The following is a 17044-nucleotide window of genomic DNA, read 5'->3' as shown; positions in this document are numbered from 1 at the left end:
ATTCGAAGTAGCTCAACTGGAATTCCATCACCTCCACTAGCTTTGTGTGTAGTGATGCTTCCTAAGGCCTACTTGACTTCACTTTCCAGGATGTCTGGCTCTAGGTGAGTGATCACACCATCGTGATTATCCGGGTCGTGAAGATCTTTTTTGTATAGTTCTTCTGTGTATTCTTGCCGCCTCTTCTTAATATCTTCTGCTTCTGTTAGGTCCATACCATTTCTGTCCTTTATCGAGCCCATCTTTGCATGAAATGTTCCCTTGGTATCTCTAATTTTCTTGAAGAGATCTCTAGTCTTTCCCATTCTGTTGTTTTCCTCTATTTCTTTGCATTGATCGCTGAGGAAGGCTTTCTTATCTCCTTGCTATTCTTTGGAACTCTGCATTCAGATGCTTATATCTTTCCTTTTCTCCTTTGCTTTTCGCTTCTCTTCTTTTCACAGCTATTTGTAAGGCCTCCTCAGACAACCATTTTGCTTTTTTGCATTTCTATTTCTTGGGGATGGTCTTGATCCCTTTCTCCTGTACAATGTCAAGAACTTCCATCCGTAGCTCATCAGGCACACTGTCTACCAAATCTAGTCCCTTAAATCTATTTCTCACTTCCACTCTATAATCATAAGGGATTTGATTTAGGTCATACCTGAATGGTCTAGTGGTTTTCCTTACTTTCTTCACTTTAAGTTTGAATTTGGCAATAAGGAGTTCATGATCTGAGCCACAGTCAGGTCCCTGTCTTGTTTCTGCTGACTGTACAGAGCGTCTCACTCTTTGGCTGCAAAGAATATGATCAATCTGATTTCGGTGTTGACCATCTGGTGATGTCCATGTGTAGAGTCTTCTCTTGTGTTGTTGGAAGAGGGTGTTTGCTATGACCAGTGTGTTCTCTTGGCAAAAGTCTATTATCCTTTGCCCTGCTTCATTCTGTACTCCAAGGCCAAATTTGCCTGTTACTCCAGGTGTTTCTTGACTTCCTACTTTTGCATTCCAGTCCCCTATAATGAAAAGGACATCTTTTTTGGGTGTTAGTTCTAAAAGGTCTTGTAGGTCTTCATAGAACCATTCAACTTCAGCTTCTTTAGTGTTACTGGTTGGGGCATAGACTTGGATTACCGTGATACTGAATGGTTTGCCTTGGAAATGAACAGAGATCATTCTGTCTCTTTTGAGATTGCATCCAAGTACTGCATTTTGAACTCTTTTGTTGACCAGCTATATAGTACTGTACTTTAATAGGGTTATAACAATTTTCACAGACCTTACAAAGGACTGGGAAAAGACTCCTGGAGGGCACACAGAGAACCTTGTGCGCACCAGGACCCAGGAGAAAGGAGCTGTGACCCCACAAGAGATTGACCCAGACTTGCCCATGCGTGTCCAGGAGTCTCCAGCAGAGGCTTGGGTCTGTGGAGGCCAGCTGCAGGGCTGGCGGCAGTGAGTGTAGCAGCGCATGCATGGGATCTTTTGAAGGAGGTTGCCATTATCTTCATTACCTTCTCTATAGTTTGGCCCCAGGTAAACAGCAGGGAGGGAACACAGCCCCACCCATCAGCAGGAAATTGGATTAAAGATTTACTGAGCATGGCCCTGCCCATCAGAACCAGAGCCAGTTTCCCCCTCAGTCAGTCTCTCCTATCAGGAAGCTTCCATAAGCCTCTTATCCTTCTCCATCAGAGAGCCCACAAACTGAAAACCACAGTCACAGAAAACTAACCAATCTAATCACATGGACCACAGCCTTGTCTCAGTTCAGTTCAGTTCAGTCGCTCAGTCATGTCCGACTCTTTGCGACCCCATGAATCGCAGCACGCCAGGCCTCCCTGTCCATCACCAACTCCCGGAGTTCACTCAGACTCACATCCATCGAGTCAGTGATGCCATCCAGCCATCTCATCCTCTGTCATCCCCTTCTCCTCCTAGCCCCCAATCCCTCCCAGCATCGGAGTCTTCCAATGAGTCAACTCTTCGCATGAGGTGGCCAAAGTACTGGAGTTTCAGCTTCAGCATCATTCCTTCCAAAGAAATCCCAGGGCTGATCTCCTTCAGAATGGACTGGCTGGATCTCCTTGCAGTCCAAGGGACTCTCAAGAGTCTTCTCCAACACCACATTTCAAACGCATCAATTCTTCAGCGCTCAGCCTTCTTCATAGTCCAACTCTCACATCCATACATGAGCACTGGAAAAACCATAGCCTTGACTAGACAGACCTTAGTTGGCAAAGTAATGTCTCTGCTTTTGAATATACTGTCTAGGTTGGTCATAACTTTTCTTCCAAGGAGTAAGCGTCTTTTAATTTCATGGCTGCAGTCACCATCTGCAGTGATTTTGGAGCCCCAAAAAATAAAGTCTGACACTGTTTCCACTGTTTCCCCATCTATTTCCCATGAAGTGATGGGACCAGATGCCATGATCTTTGTTTTCTGAATGTTGAGCTTCAAGCCAGCTTTTTCACTCTCCTCTTTCACTTTCATCAAGAGGCTTTTTAGATCCTCTTCACTTTCTGCCATAAGGGTGGTGTCATCTGCATATCTGAGGTTATTGATATTTCTCCCGGCAATCTTGATTCCAGCTTGTGTTTCTTCCAGCCCAGCGTTTCCCATGATGTACTCTGCATAGAAGTTAAATAAGCAGGGTGACAATATACAGCCTTGACATACTCCTTTTCCTATTTGGAACGAGTCTGTTGTTCCATGTCCAGTTCTAACTGTTGCTTCCTGACCTGCATACAGATTTCTCAAGAGGCAGGTCAGGTGGTCTGGTATTCCCATCTCTTTCAGAATTTTCCACAGTTTGTGATGATCCACACAGTCAAAGGCTTTGGCATAGTCAATCAAGCAGAAATAGATGTTTTTCTGGAACTCTCTTGCTTTTTCCATGATCCAGCGGATGCTGGCAATTTGATCTCTGGTTCCTCTGCCTTTTCTAAAACCAGCTTGAACATCAGGGAGTTCACGGTTCACGTATTGCTGAAGTCTGGCTTGGAGAATTTAGAGCATTACTTTACTAGCGTGTGAGATGAGTGCAATTGTGCAGTAGTTTGAGCATTCTTTGGCATTGCCTTTCTTTGGGCTTGGAATGAAAACTGACATTTTCCAGTCCTGTGGCCACTGCTGAGTTTTCCAAACTTGCTGGCATATTGAGTGCAGCACTTTCACAGCATCATCTTTCAGGATTTGAAACAGCTCAACTGGAATTCCATCACCTCCACTAGCTTTGTGTGTAGTGATGCTTTCTAAGGCCCACTTGACTTCACATTCCAAGATGTCTGGCTCTAGATTAGTGATCACATCATCATGATTATTGGGTCGTGAAGATCTTTTTTGTACAGTTCTTAAGAATGTACAGGCTTGTCTAACTCAATGAAACTATGCGCCACTCCATGTATGGCCACCCAAGATGGACAGGTCATGGTGGAGAGTCCTGACAAAATGTGGTCCACTGGAGAAGGGAATGGCAAACCACTTCAGTATTCTTGCCTTGAGAGCCCCATGAACAGTATGAAAAGGCAAATAGATAGGACACTGAAAGATGAACTCCCCAGGTCAGTAAGTACCCAATATACTACTGGAGATCAGTGGAGAAATAGCTCCAGAAAGAATGAAGAGACAGAGTCAAAAACAACACCCAGTTGTGGATGTGAATGGTGATGGAAACAAGGTCCGATGCTGTAAAGAGCAATATTGCATAGGAACCTGGAATGTTAGGTCCATGAATCAAGGCAAATTGGAAGCGGTCAAACAGGAGAGGGCAAGAGTGAATGTTGACATTTTAGGAATCAGCGAACTAAAATGGACTGGAAGGGGTGAATTTAACTCAGATGACCATTATATCTACTACTGTGGGCAGGAATTCCTCAGAAGAAATGGAGTAGCCATCATAGTTAACAAGAGAGTCCAAAATGCAGTACTTGATGCAATCTCAAAAATGACAGAATGATCTCTGTTCGTTTCCAAGGCAAACCATTCAATATCACGGTAATCCAAGTCTATGCCCCAACCAGTAACACTAAAGAAGCTGAAGTTGAATGGTTCTATGAAGACCTACAAGACCTTCTAAAACTAATACCCAAGAAAGATATCCTTTTCATTATAGGGGACTGGAATGCAAAAGTGGGAAGTCAAGAAACACCTGGAGTAAGAGGCAAATTTGGCCTTGGAGTACAGAATGAAGCAGGGCAAAGGATAATAGAGTTTTTGCCAAGAGAACACACTGATCACAGCAAACACCCTCTTCCAACAACACAAGAGAAGACTCTACACATGGACATCACCAGATGGTCAACAATGAAATGAGACTGATTATATTCTTTGAGCCAAGCTCTATACAGTCAGCAAAAACAAGACTGGGAGCTGACTGTGGCTCAGATCAGGAGCTCCTTATTGCCAAATTCAGACTTAAATTGAAGAAAGTAGGGAAAACCACTAGACCATTCAGGTATGACCTAAATCAAATCCCTTATGATTATACAGTGGAAGTGAGAAATAGATTTAAGGGACTAGATTTGGTAGACAGTGTGCCTGATGAGCTATGGATGGAGGTTCTTGACACTGTACAGGAGAAAGGGATCAAGACCATCCCCAAGAAACAGAAATGCAAAAAAGCAAAATGGCTGTCTGAGGAGGCCTTACAAATAGCTGTGAAAAGAAGAGAAGCGAAAAGCAAAGGAGAAAAGGAAAGATATAAGCATCTGAATGCAGAGTTCCAAAGAATAGCAAGGAGATAAGAAAGCCTTCCTCAGCGATCAATGCAAAGAAATAGAGGAAAACAACAGAATGGGAAAGACTAGAGATCTCTTCAAGAAAATTAGAGATACCAAGGGAACATTTCATGCAAAGATAGGCTTGATAAAGGACAGAAATGGTATGGACCTAACAGAAGCAGAAAATATTAAGAGGTGGCAAGAATACACAGAAGAACTATACAAAAAAGATCTTCACGACCCAGATAATCATGACGGTGTGATCACTCACCTAGAGCCAGACATCCTGGAAAGTGAAGTCAAGTGGGCCTTAGGAAGCATCACTACAGACAAAGCTAGTGGAGGTGATGGAATTCCAGTTGAGCTACTTCGAATCCTGAAAGACGATGCTGTGAAAGTACTGCACTCAATATGCCAGCAAATTTGGAAAACTCAGCAGTGGCCACAGGACTGGAAAAGGTCAGTTTTCATTCCAAGCCCAAAGAAAGGCAATGCCAAAGAATGCTCAAACTACCGCACAATTGCACTCATCTCACATGCTAGTAAAGTAATGCTCTAAATTCTCCAAGCCAGACTTCAGCAATACGTGAACCGTGAACTCCCTGATGTTCAAGCTGGTTTTAGAAAAGGCAGAGGAACCAGAGATCAAATTGCCAACATCTGCTGGATCATGGAAAAGCAAGAGAGTTCCAGAAAAACATCTATTTCTGCTTGATTGACTATGCCAAAGCCTTTGACTGTGTGGATCATCACAAACTGTGGAAAATTCTGAAAGAGATGGGAATACCAGACCACCTGACCTGCCTCTTGAGAAACCTATATGCAGGTCAGGAAGCAACAGTTAGAACTGGACATGGAACAACAGACTCGTTCCAAATAGGAGAAAGAGTACATCAAGGCTGTATATTGTCACCCTGCTTATTTCACTTCTATGCAGAGTACATCATGAGAAATGCTGGGCTGGAAGAAGCACAAGCTGGAATCAAGATTGCTGGGAGAAATATCATTAACCTCAGATATGCAGATGACACCACTCTTATGGCAGAAAGTGAAGAAGAACTAAAGAGCCTCTTGATGAAAGTGAAACAGCAGAGTGGAAAAGTTGGCTTAAAGGTCAACATTCAGAAAACTAAGATCATGGCATCCAGTCCCATCACTTCATGGCAAATAGATGGGGAAACAGTGTCAGACTTTATTTTTTGGGGCTCCAGAATCACTGCAGATGGTGACTGCAGCCATGAAATTAAAAGATGCTTACTCCTTGGGAGAAAAGCTATGACCAACCTAGATAGCATATTGAAAAGCAGAGACATTACTTTGCCGACAAAGGTTCATCTTGTCAAGCCTATGGTTTTTCCAGTAGTCATGTATGGATGTGAGAGTTGGACTGTGAAGAACACTGAGCACTGAAGAATCGATGCTTTTGAACTGTGGTGTTGGAGAAGACTCTTGAGAGTCCCTTGGACTGCAAGATCAAACCAGTCCATCCTAAAGGAAATCAACCCTGAATATTCATTGGAAGGACTGATGCCAAAGCTGAAACTCCAATACTTTGGCCATGTGATGAGAAGAACTGACTTACCTGAAAAGACCCTGATCCTGGGAAAGATTGAGGGCAGGAGGAGAAGGTGTTGGCAGAGAATGAGATGGATCGATGGCATCACCGACTCAACAGACATGATTTTGAGCAAACTCTAGGGAGATAATGAAGGACAGGGAAGCCTGGCATGCTGCAGTCCATGGAGTTTCAAAGAGTTGGACACAGCTGAGTGACTGAACATAGAAAACAAACTCAAAAGATAAGGAAAACATTTTTGTTTGTTTTTTATTTTAAAAAAATGTTTAATTTTGTCCGCACCCAGTGCTCACTGCGGTGGGCAGGCTTTCTCCAGTTGCAATGGCCCGGCTTCTCATTGAAGTGGCTTCTTTGTTGCGGATCACAGGTTCTAGAGCTGAGAGTCAGTAGTTGTGGTGCAGAGGCTTAGTTGCCCCGAGAGTTGTGGGGTCTTCCTAGACCAGGGACTGAACTCGAGTCCCCTGCATTGGCAGGCCGACTCTTCACCACTGGACCACCAGAGAAGTCTAAGAAAGCATTTTTAATCTTACAGTATAGTAAGTAACCTTACAGTACAAGAAAGCAACCTTGAGAGTAGAGTACCAGCTACATCAGTAGCACTGCCGCTCTTTTTGGACATCCTGGGCTTGAAATAATGATGCCGTACTACTATATGCCATACAGTACTGTTCAGTAAAGGGCACAAAAGCACAGTCACTTTCTAAAGGACGCAGGCAGGTGACAATGTAGGCCAGGTACGTGAACTATTGGACATGTGAACTATCTTATGTGATTGGACATGGCATATTCAAATCTTTGAAAGTTCAAAGAAGCTTGAAGGTTCATACATAGGGGACTTACTGTATGTGGAATAAAAAATACAACAAAGGAATAAATATTAAAAAAAGAAAAAAAGCAAAGCAGACTCAGGGATATAGAGAACAAACTAGTGGTCCCAGTGGGGAGAGGGAAGGGGGACAGTGACATAGGGTTAGAGGATTAAGAGGTACAAACTGTGGAGTATAAAATAAGCTGCAAGGATATACTGTATAGTGCAGGGAATAGAGGGAATATTTTATAATAAGTATAAATGGAGTATAACCTTTAGGAACTGGGACTCACTCTACTATACAGTTGTAACACATAACATTGTACATCAACTATACATCAATAAGGACTTCCCTGGTGGTCCGCTGGTTGGGATTCCGTGCTTTCACTGGGCCCAGATTCTATCCCTGGTCAGAGAACTAGGATCCCATAGGCTGTGTTCGGCACCACCGAAAGAACAAAACAGAACAACTACAACGAACAACCATTTCCAACTAAAAAGAAAAAGGCAGGGTAAAAAAATGAAGCAGCTCTTTACCGAAAGACTACTTGGGCCCCTTAATTTGTCATTTTGTGTTTGGATTCTCTAACATGGGTATGCTATAGAGAATTTCTTAAACTTATTTGATCAAAGAATGAAGGTTCTAAGGAAGATACTTGGAGAAATATTGCTGTAGGCACTGGGCAACCCTGAAAGGTTTTGAGGGGTATAAAGCAATGGGGTCAGATTTATGTTTTCTAATTTCTTAAATAATTAATTACTCAGTTGGCTGTGCCGGGTCTTAGCTGCGGTTCATGGGCTTTTTTTGGCTATGACATGTGGGATCTAGTTCCCTGATCAGGGTGAACCCGGGTCCCCAGCTTTGGGAGCTCAGAGTCTTAGTCACAACCACCGGGAAGTCCCCAGATTTATGTTTGAGGCCAAGAAATTCTGTGGCCCAGTTGCCAGTGGGGGAAGAAGCACAGGGAAAAGGAGAAGAAGGCAAATATACCATCCACCAGCTTCATGAAAACAGAGGCTCACATGCCTGTCAGAGAATTGATTTCACCCACCGACACAGGGAGCACTGGGCTTAGGCTTGGCTTGGTTGCTGTCTCCATACATCTAGAGGGTCTGACATAGGAAATGCTGAGTGCTAGAGAGAGATGGGTTTCAGGGCATCTGGTTGTCTGTGATAAATAAGGGGAGCCTGGCGGCTTTCTCCTCTACATACTTCCTCTGCAGGCCGGGGCCTCTCACGCTCACTGTCCAGCCTCTCAGGCCCTCCCCGCCTCCCGCCTCCACCCCTGGACACTTCCTGCCCAGCTGCAGTGGGACCATCCTGCTCGCCTCTCCTCCCTTGGATTCCATGTGTGAGTCCAAAATGGCCTAAGTGGCGGTGGAGCTGCAGACTCAGGTCAGTCTTCCTTGTACACCTGTAAAAATCAGATGTAAGAACATTCTCCTTGACACACCTCTATCAAGAAAAAAAAAAAACAACCCCATAATATATGAAGAGACATTCAGCCTAACAGAAAGCCCTGCCGTCAACCCCCTGAGCCCTTGGAAACGCTCAGAAGCCCCTTCAGTTCCCCACTGGAATCTCCATCTGCTAGATGATTCTCATTAATTAAGCTTGCTTTTTCTCAAGCACCAGCTCTTCTAATAAATCAAGTCCAGGTTTCAGATCCAAAATCTTTTTTATATGTCATCCGCGGTTGTAAGTTTTGCTTTCTAATTTTTACTGCAAATATCCAAGCACTTCCTCTATATAATGGATTAAATAAAAATTTTCAGGCTAGCCTGGGAACTTGACAATTACAAATCTCTCCTCTCCTCTCTTCACCTGAGTAAAAATGTGTCTGTTGTGGAGTGTGAAACTGACTTACAAAAGACCTTTTCCACAAAAACCTATCTGGGAGCTCTGAGGCACTTTTCCCTAACCATATAATTGTGTATTTGCTTGTGCATTTGGTCACCCCAGGTGGACTTTCACCTTACTCTTTCTCGATCTTTCTGACATCTAACACCCACCTCTCCTGCTTCTTAAAATGTATCCCAATATGGCTTCGAGGGCTCGACCCCAAGGCACTCTCAGTTCAGTTCAGTTCAGTTCAGTCGCGCAGTCGTGTCCGACTCTTTGCGACCCCATGAATCGCAGCACGCCGGGCCCCCTGTCCATCACCAACTCCCGGAGTTCACTCAGACTCACGTGCATCGAGTCGGTGATGCCATCCAGCCACCGCATCCTCAGTCGTCCCCTTCTCCTCCTGCCCACAATCCCGAAGTCCGTGCTATTGGGTGGGTGTTGACTCCACCCCCGAAGGCCCAGCCAATCAACACATCCTATTTCTGTGCGTCAGTGTTGAGCCAAGTCAGGCCTGCTAGAGTCAGTGAAACTCAACTAGTTATTTGACTTGGGTTTCCTTTTCCTTTTTTCTGAGAGGCTGTTAAGGATGGGTGCCATGGCTGCCATCTTGCTGTTTCAGGAAAGTGAGGCCAACGTGAAGGAGGGCAGAGCTGAGAAACGGGACTTGGAATTAATCGTCCTTTGATCCTCTGATCAGCGGCACCTGAAGCTCCACCTACACTGAGGTTTTAGTTCTATGCATCAATAAATACACTTTGGTTAAATCAGTTTGGGTAGGTCTTCTGTCACTTGAGAACCAAGAGTCCTCTTTCTAATACCCGTTTGCTTCTGCATTAGTGAACTCCAAGGCAGACTCTGGGATCCTGCACTGTTGATTCAAACATCCCACTCCTCTCCCTGTCTTTGGAGGCTCAGCACTGCATACACGTCTTGCTGAAAGAACGGGAACAATTTTTAAACAGTGTGAGCTCCAATCTCCTCCGTACCTCCAAATAGGCAAGTCACATATGTTCCTAGGGCTCCAGCAGACACTCTGGTTGATATCTGGCAGCGGTCCTGAAACCCAGAGCAGTTTTCCTGCAGGGAGAGACAGCCAGCCTCAGGCAGAAATAAGGTGACAGGGAGCTCAGGGTGCTCTGAGTCTCCTCATAGGCTAACTGAACAGGTTTACCTCTTCCTGGCCCATCTCCAGAGGCAGACAGAATTCATGCCGTGTTTGAAGAACTGTCAATCTGGTGGGCAAGGTAAGGAGAGGTGGTTAAAGGCAAGGGCTCAGGCATCAGCCAGGTCTGGGTCCAAATCCTTATCTTAGGACACACAAGCTGTGTGCCAGTGGTAAGTAACTACTGAGCCCCTGAGCCTCAGTGTTCTCATCTGTAAAATAGGGATAATAGTAATGCTAAAGCTGAAACTCCAATACTTTGGCCACCTCATGCGAAGAGTTGACTTATTTGAAAAGACCCTGATGCTGGGAGAGATTGGGGGCAGGAGGAGAAGGGGACGACAGAGGATGAGATGGCTGGATGGTATCACCGACTCGATGGACGTGAGTCTGAGTGAACTCCGGGAGTTGGTGATGGACAGGGAGGCCTGGCGTGCTGCGATTCATCGCAAAGAGTCGGACACGACAGCGACTGAACTGAACTGAGGGCTTCCTAGGTGGCTCAGTGGTGAAGAATCTGCCTGCCAAGCAGGATATATGGGTTCAATCTCTGGGTCAGAAAGATCCCCTGGAGAAAGAAATGGCAATCCACTCCAGTATTCTTGCCTGGAGAATTCCATGGACAGTGGAGTCTGGAGGTCTGCAGTCCATGGAGTCACAAAGAGTTGGACACTTAGCTACTAAACTACAACAGCAACAAAAACAGTATCCACCTCAAAAGTATTGATGGGAACTGGCTGACAATAAAAGACAGAGCCTGAAGGCAATACCCACTATATGGGAAAAAATATTTATTATTTTCATCTCCAAGCTTGGTCTAACCTCTAAGCACGCTAAAACATTCTGTTAACTGGAAGAGTTCAAAAGACAGAAAAAAGGACTTCCCTGGTGGTCCAATGGCTAAGACTCCAAGCTGCCAATGCAGGGTGCCCAGGTTCGATCTCTGGTCAGGGAACTAGATCCCACATGCCACAAGGAAGATTTAAGATTTGGCATGCTGCAGCTAAGACCTAGTACAGCCAAATAAATAAATAACTTTTAAAAAAGATTTTAAAAATATAGGAAAGGCCAAATCTGGCTACAGTTTGGTTACCTCTCAATAGGAACCATGGGACCAAGAACATGGACTTTAGCTTTGGGTAGACATAGGTTCAAGTCGGGCTCTGTCACATACAGTTGTGTGACCTTGAACAAGTCATGAGTGACCATTCTGAGCCTCCACTGCTTCATCTGTAAAATAGGCAAATGAAAACCTACTTCAGAAACTTGTGGTGAGGATGTCATGAGCACCTGTTTGGTGCATTGTTCAAACCTCCGTAACGGTGGGTATACCTCAGCTATGTCTATGGGCAGGCTATGCAAGCGATGATCCTTATTTACATGAAGAGAGGAGTGAGGCTGCTGTTACTTTATTCAAGCAGCATTAATTATTCCTTAGACAAGGGCTGTGATTTATGATGAGAGAAGAGGAAGAGAAGAAAAAAGAAGAGGAGAGAACAGCCTGTGCTGGGGATGAAGAGCTCGGTGGAGAGATGTTGTCATGAGACCATTATGCAGACTGCTGTTCCTGGAGCTGATGGCAGGAGTGCTGATCCAGGTTTCCTGAGACCTGGGTTCTAGCCAGTGCCTCTCCAGCCAGGTACTCAGACCCCTTCAGTCCTGGCCGAGGTGCCTTCCTTAACTGTGTAACCTTGGAAGGGCACAGCCTCTCTGAGCCTCTTGTCCTATTAATAAGATGGGGCTGTGAACACTGGTCTCTTTCACAGGATGGCTGTGGGCGTTGAATGAAATGTGGAAACACTTTAAAAACTCCAGAATCAAAAAAAATAAAATAAAAAAAAAAAAAAAAAAAACTCCAGAATCCTCTTACTGCCCCCAGTGGCCCTCATATTCTATGGTTTAGGTTCTGCCATTTCCCAGTGTATGTCACACACTGTAAAAACACACCTTTTCGGGACTTCCTTGGGCATCCAGTGGTTAAGAGTCTCTGCTTCCACAGCAAGGGTCGCGGGTCTGGGAATTAAGCATCCCGCATGCCATGTGGCAGCAGCCAAAAAGACCAAGTACAAAAACACTCATACTTTTTCTATATCTGTTTCATGCCTTGGAGGATGGACACGGTGGGGACCTGGATGGGGCAGCAACAAAGAATGCGGGCTCCCTGATGGAGGAGGTGGTTAGGGTGGGGCTGTTAAAGAGGGCAGTGGCTGAAGGGGTGGAATGGAGTCAGGCTAATCCACTTAGGTGTCAGACAGACGTGAATCTGAATTGTGGCCCCCAGCTTGAGACCTTGGGCAGATCACTTATGAACTTTCCGGTTTCCCTCTGTTCATGGGGATGAGAGAGCTAATTGTGAGGACTAAAAGAGAAACATGTTTGCAGCACTTAGTATGATCCCCTGCTTGTTTTTGTTTTTGTTGATGAGTCGCTCAGTTGTGTCTGACTCTTTGTAACCCCATGAACTGCAGCACGCCAGGCTTCCCTGTCCTTCACTATCTCCCAGAGTTTACTCAAACTCATGTCTATTGAGTCAGTGATGCCATCCAACCATCTTATCCTCCGTCACCCCCTTCTCCTCTTACCCTCAATCTTTCCTAGCATCAGGGTCTTTTCCAATGAGTTGGCTCTTCACATCGGGTGGCCAAAATGTTGTAGCTTCAGCTTAAGCATCAGTCCTTCCAATGAATATTCAGGGTTGATTTCCCTTAGGATTGACTGGTTTGATCTCCTTGCAGCCCAAGGAACTCTCAAGAGTCTTCTCCAACAACACAGTTTTTGTGCTTAGTCACTCAGTCGTGTCTGACTCTTTGCAACCCCATGGACTGTAGCCCACAAGGCTCCTCTGTCCACAGGATTCTTCAGGCAAGAATACTGGAGTGGGTTGCCATGCCCTCCTTCAAGGGATCTTCCCAACTCAGGGATCAAACGTAGGTCTCCTGCATTGCAGGTGGATTCTTTACTGTCTGAGCCACCAGGGACTCTTTGTAACCCCATGGACCTCAGCACACCAGTTTTTTGGTCTCCATTAATTCAGAAACAAAGCCTCCCAGGGTTGAAACCACACACACAGATTGGGACTCTAACTCAATTGCACCTCAGATGGCGTTTGAACCCAGCTAAAACTCAGACTGGGGCTTGAACTCATGGGCTGGAACTTAAACCCATGGGCTGGAACTTAAACCCATGGGTTGGAACTTAAACCCACTCAACTTACTGATAATCAGGTACTGTATGTAAGCACAGAAAGAATTCATCAGGAGGCAAAGTGATAGGTAAGAAGTAGATTTATTAATATAGGATGCTTCTGAGGAATATGAGTAGGTAATCAAGGAGGGCTCTACCTGGGGAACTAAGTGGGAAAGTAGGTTTATTCAGAGAGACGCACATTCCATAAGCAGAATGTGGTCCATTTCAGAAAGTTAGAGCAGACCCAAAATACAGAGTGGTTCGTTTTTATAGACTGGGTAATTTCATAGGCTAACAAGTAGGAGGATTATTCCAACAATCTTGGAAAAGGGACGTCGTTTCTAGGAACTGTTTCACCCACCCAATTTTTGGCGGTTTTTGGTCAGAGTTAGAACTGCCATCAGAGAAGGCGATGGCACCCCACTCCAGTAGTCTTGCCTGGAAAATCCCATGGATGGAGGAGCCTGTTAGGCTGCAGTCCATGGGGTCGCAAAGAGTCGGACATGACTGAGCAACTTCACTTTCACTTTTCACTTTCATGCATTGGAGAAGGAGATGGCAACCTACTCCAGTGTTCTTGCCTGGAGAATCCTAGGGACGGGGGAGCCGGGTGGGCGGCCGTCTATGGGGTCGCACAGGGTCAGACACGACTAAAGCGACTAAGCAGCAGCAGCAGCAGCAGCAGCAGAACTGCCGTAGTGCCTGTGGGCCTATCGTTTTGGATAGGCTAATGTATCACAATGAGGCTCAAGGTCTACTGGAAGTCGAATCTTCTGCCCTCTTGGGCTAATCACTTCTAACCAGTTTCTGTTGTATCCTCAGGGGCTATATCATTCCTTAAGGGTTGTGCCATCCCCTCCCCCCTTCTGTTTCAAGGTGAGTCTGGGATTTTCAAATATACTTGGCTTCCTTCATTTAATACTATTTGATTGACTTAGAATGGTGAAGTGTGGACTTTTATGGTTGGAAGGGATATTAGTCAGGGCTTAATAGCTGTGGCCCTAGGAATCCTGGGCTCTGCAGAGCTGCCTCAGAGTCAGGAAGGCCTGCAGGCAGGGTTCCAGGACTTGGTGGCTAAAACAAATGTGAAAACCCCATAGTCCAATGCCTGGATCCACTATGATGTTCTTTTAGTGTGAGGCTAAGGAAGAATTCTATAGCAGTAGAATTCACTCTCTCTCTTTACTGGAGAATTGACTGTCCTCTCATGGCCATCTGTGTCCAGCTTTTCTTTTTATTTATTTATTTGTCTGTGCCATGCATCTGGCAGGGATCTCAGTTCCCCGGCAAAGAATTGAACCCACACCCTTGGCGGTGACAGAGAAGCCTGGTGTGCTGCAAAGGGTTGCAAAGAGTCAGACACAACTTAGCAATTGAACAGCAACCTGAGCAGTGAAAGCATGGAGTTCTAACCACTGGACTGCCAGGGAATTCCCTGTGTCCAGCTTTTAGATCAGAGTTCTAGAATTCTCTATCGTTAAGAAGCAGCTTCCAGCATAACCCACTAGGAGCCCCAGGGTTCTGCCTGATTGGTCCTCCTGAGGACAGGCTGGAGGGCTGAAGCCTCCTGTTGAGGAGCAGAAAGAGGAAGGAGTCCAGAATTCTGGAGAAGCCAGTCCTTTTGGGGGGAGATGTGATCCGGAAGGCCAGGTGCCTCTGGGACAGAGAACTCTGTCCTCTATGAAACCTCATGTTGTTATACAAAGGCTGTAATTAATACCACCGAGGCTCCGAAAAGACATCCTATCTTTCTAATAAAAAATGAAAGCTGCTGGGCCCAACGCCCAAAGCGTGCAACCATTGCCAGCCCAGAAGCCTCCAGCAGAGGGCGTTCACAGGGACCGAGGTGTCCTCATGCCAACCACCCAAAGTGCAGGAGAATGGAGCCCTGCCCCACCTAGTTCTGCTCAACCAGAGCAGGGCAGGTACCAGGAGACCTGAGGCCCCAGGGGATATGAGTCATTCAGAGAGGACGCCTTGGAGTGTCGGGGGAGGCGGGAGATGGAGAACACGCATCAGGGTTGATTTCCTTTGACCTCCAAATTGCACATCAATTTGTCACCCATTTGGTACTGAACAGGCTTTCCACCCTGGCGCAGAGCACAGGCGGTCCTCCAGGACCTCCCCACGCACTGCTTCCTCACCTGCTGAAAGCGCCACTGGAATATATCATGTAAAAGCTCCCCCTTCCATGGTATCATGTGAATGTCGCTGCCCGTTGGCAAGGCCTTTCACTATCTGCCTCCTGTCTTCCAGTCTGCCTCATCTCTACGTATGCTGTTTGCTTCAGGCAGACTGGTCCCCTGGACGGCTGCCCCAAACTGCCATCCACTTTCCCTTTTGCAAAATGGCACTAGCAGGGCCCACTTCATAGTGGCTGTTGTGAGGATTAAGTGAGAGAACACATGTGAATCACATGCCTGGCACATGATGGATACTTAGCATAAATGCTTGTGATGATGATAATTGTGGGTTTTAAAAAATTTATTTATATATTTGGCTGCACTGGGGCTTAGTTGTCGCATGTGGGATATTTAGTTAGCAGCATTCGAACTCTTAGGGAAGTGGCAACCCACTCCAGTATTCTTGCCTGGGAAATCCACGGACAGAGAAGCCTGGTGGGCTACAGTCCACGGGGTCTCGGAAAGAGTCAGACGCCACTGAGGACTCACGCCGGTGCTTTGGGTGTCACATCCAAGAATTTATTGCACAATCCAGTGTCATGGAGCATTTCTTCTGTGTTTTCTTCAAGTTTGGGACCTTATGTTTAGATCTGAATCCGTTTTGAGTTAATTTTTGCATATGCTCTAAAGTAAGGGTCCAATTTTATTATTTCGCACGTGGATATCCAATTTTCCCAGCAGCATTTGTTAAAGAACGGTTCTTTCCCCACGGAGTGGCCTTGGCAGCCATCATTTGATTATATTTGTAGGGGTTCATTTCTGGGCTCTCTATTCCACTGGTTTGTGTCTATAGTATCACAACATTTTGATTGCCGTATCTTTGTAAAATGTATAGAAATTGAGACATGTGAGACTTTCAACTTTCTTCTTCTTTTTCAAGACTTTTTTTGTTTTTTCAGTTCAGATTCCTTTGAGGTTCCATGCGAATTTAAGATAAGTTTTTTTCCTTAATTTCTGCAAAAAGTCATTGGAATTTTGATAGAAACTGTGTTGAATTTGTAGATCACTTTGGGTAATAATGACATCTTAACAATATTAAGTCTTTCAGTCCGTTAACATGGCATGTATTTCCATTTATTTGTGTCTTCTTTAATTTCTTTCAGCAGTGTTTTGTAGTTTTCATTGTACAAGTCTTTTTTTTTTTTCATTGTTCTGTTAGTGTGTAGAAATGCAACTGATTTTTATGTATTCATTTTGTATCTTTCAACTTTGCTGAATTTGTTTATTCCAACACTTTTTTGGTGTTTGGAGTCTTTAGGGTTTTCTACATAGAAGATTATGTCGTCTCTGAACAGAGATAATTTTACTTCTTCCTTTCCAATTTGGACCTATTTAATTTCTTTATTTCTTATATAATTGCTCTGGCTAGAACTTCCAGTGCTGTGTTAAATAGAAGTCGTGAGAGTGGGCATTCTTGTCTTGTTCCTGACCTTAGAGGAGAAGTTTTCAGTCTTCCACCATTGAGTATGATGTTAGCTGTGGGCTTGACATACATGACCTTTGTTATGTTGAGGTTATTTCTGTCTAGTCCTAGTTTGTTGAAAGTTTTTATCATAAAATTTTGTTAAGTTTTGCCTAAA

Source organism: Ovis aries, chromosome 18, assembly GCF_016772045.2.
Source record: "Ovis aries strain OAR_USU_Benz2616 breed Rambouillet chromosome 18, ARS-UI_Ramb_v3.0, whole genome shotgun sequence".
NCBI lineage: Eukaryota > Metazoa > Chordata > Mammalia > Artiodactyla > Bovidae > Ovis > Ovis aries.
The sequence above is the reverse complement of the archived record's forward strand: the minus strand, read 5'-3'. Positions refer to the sequence as shown.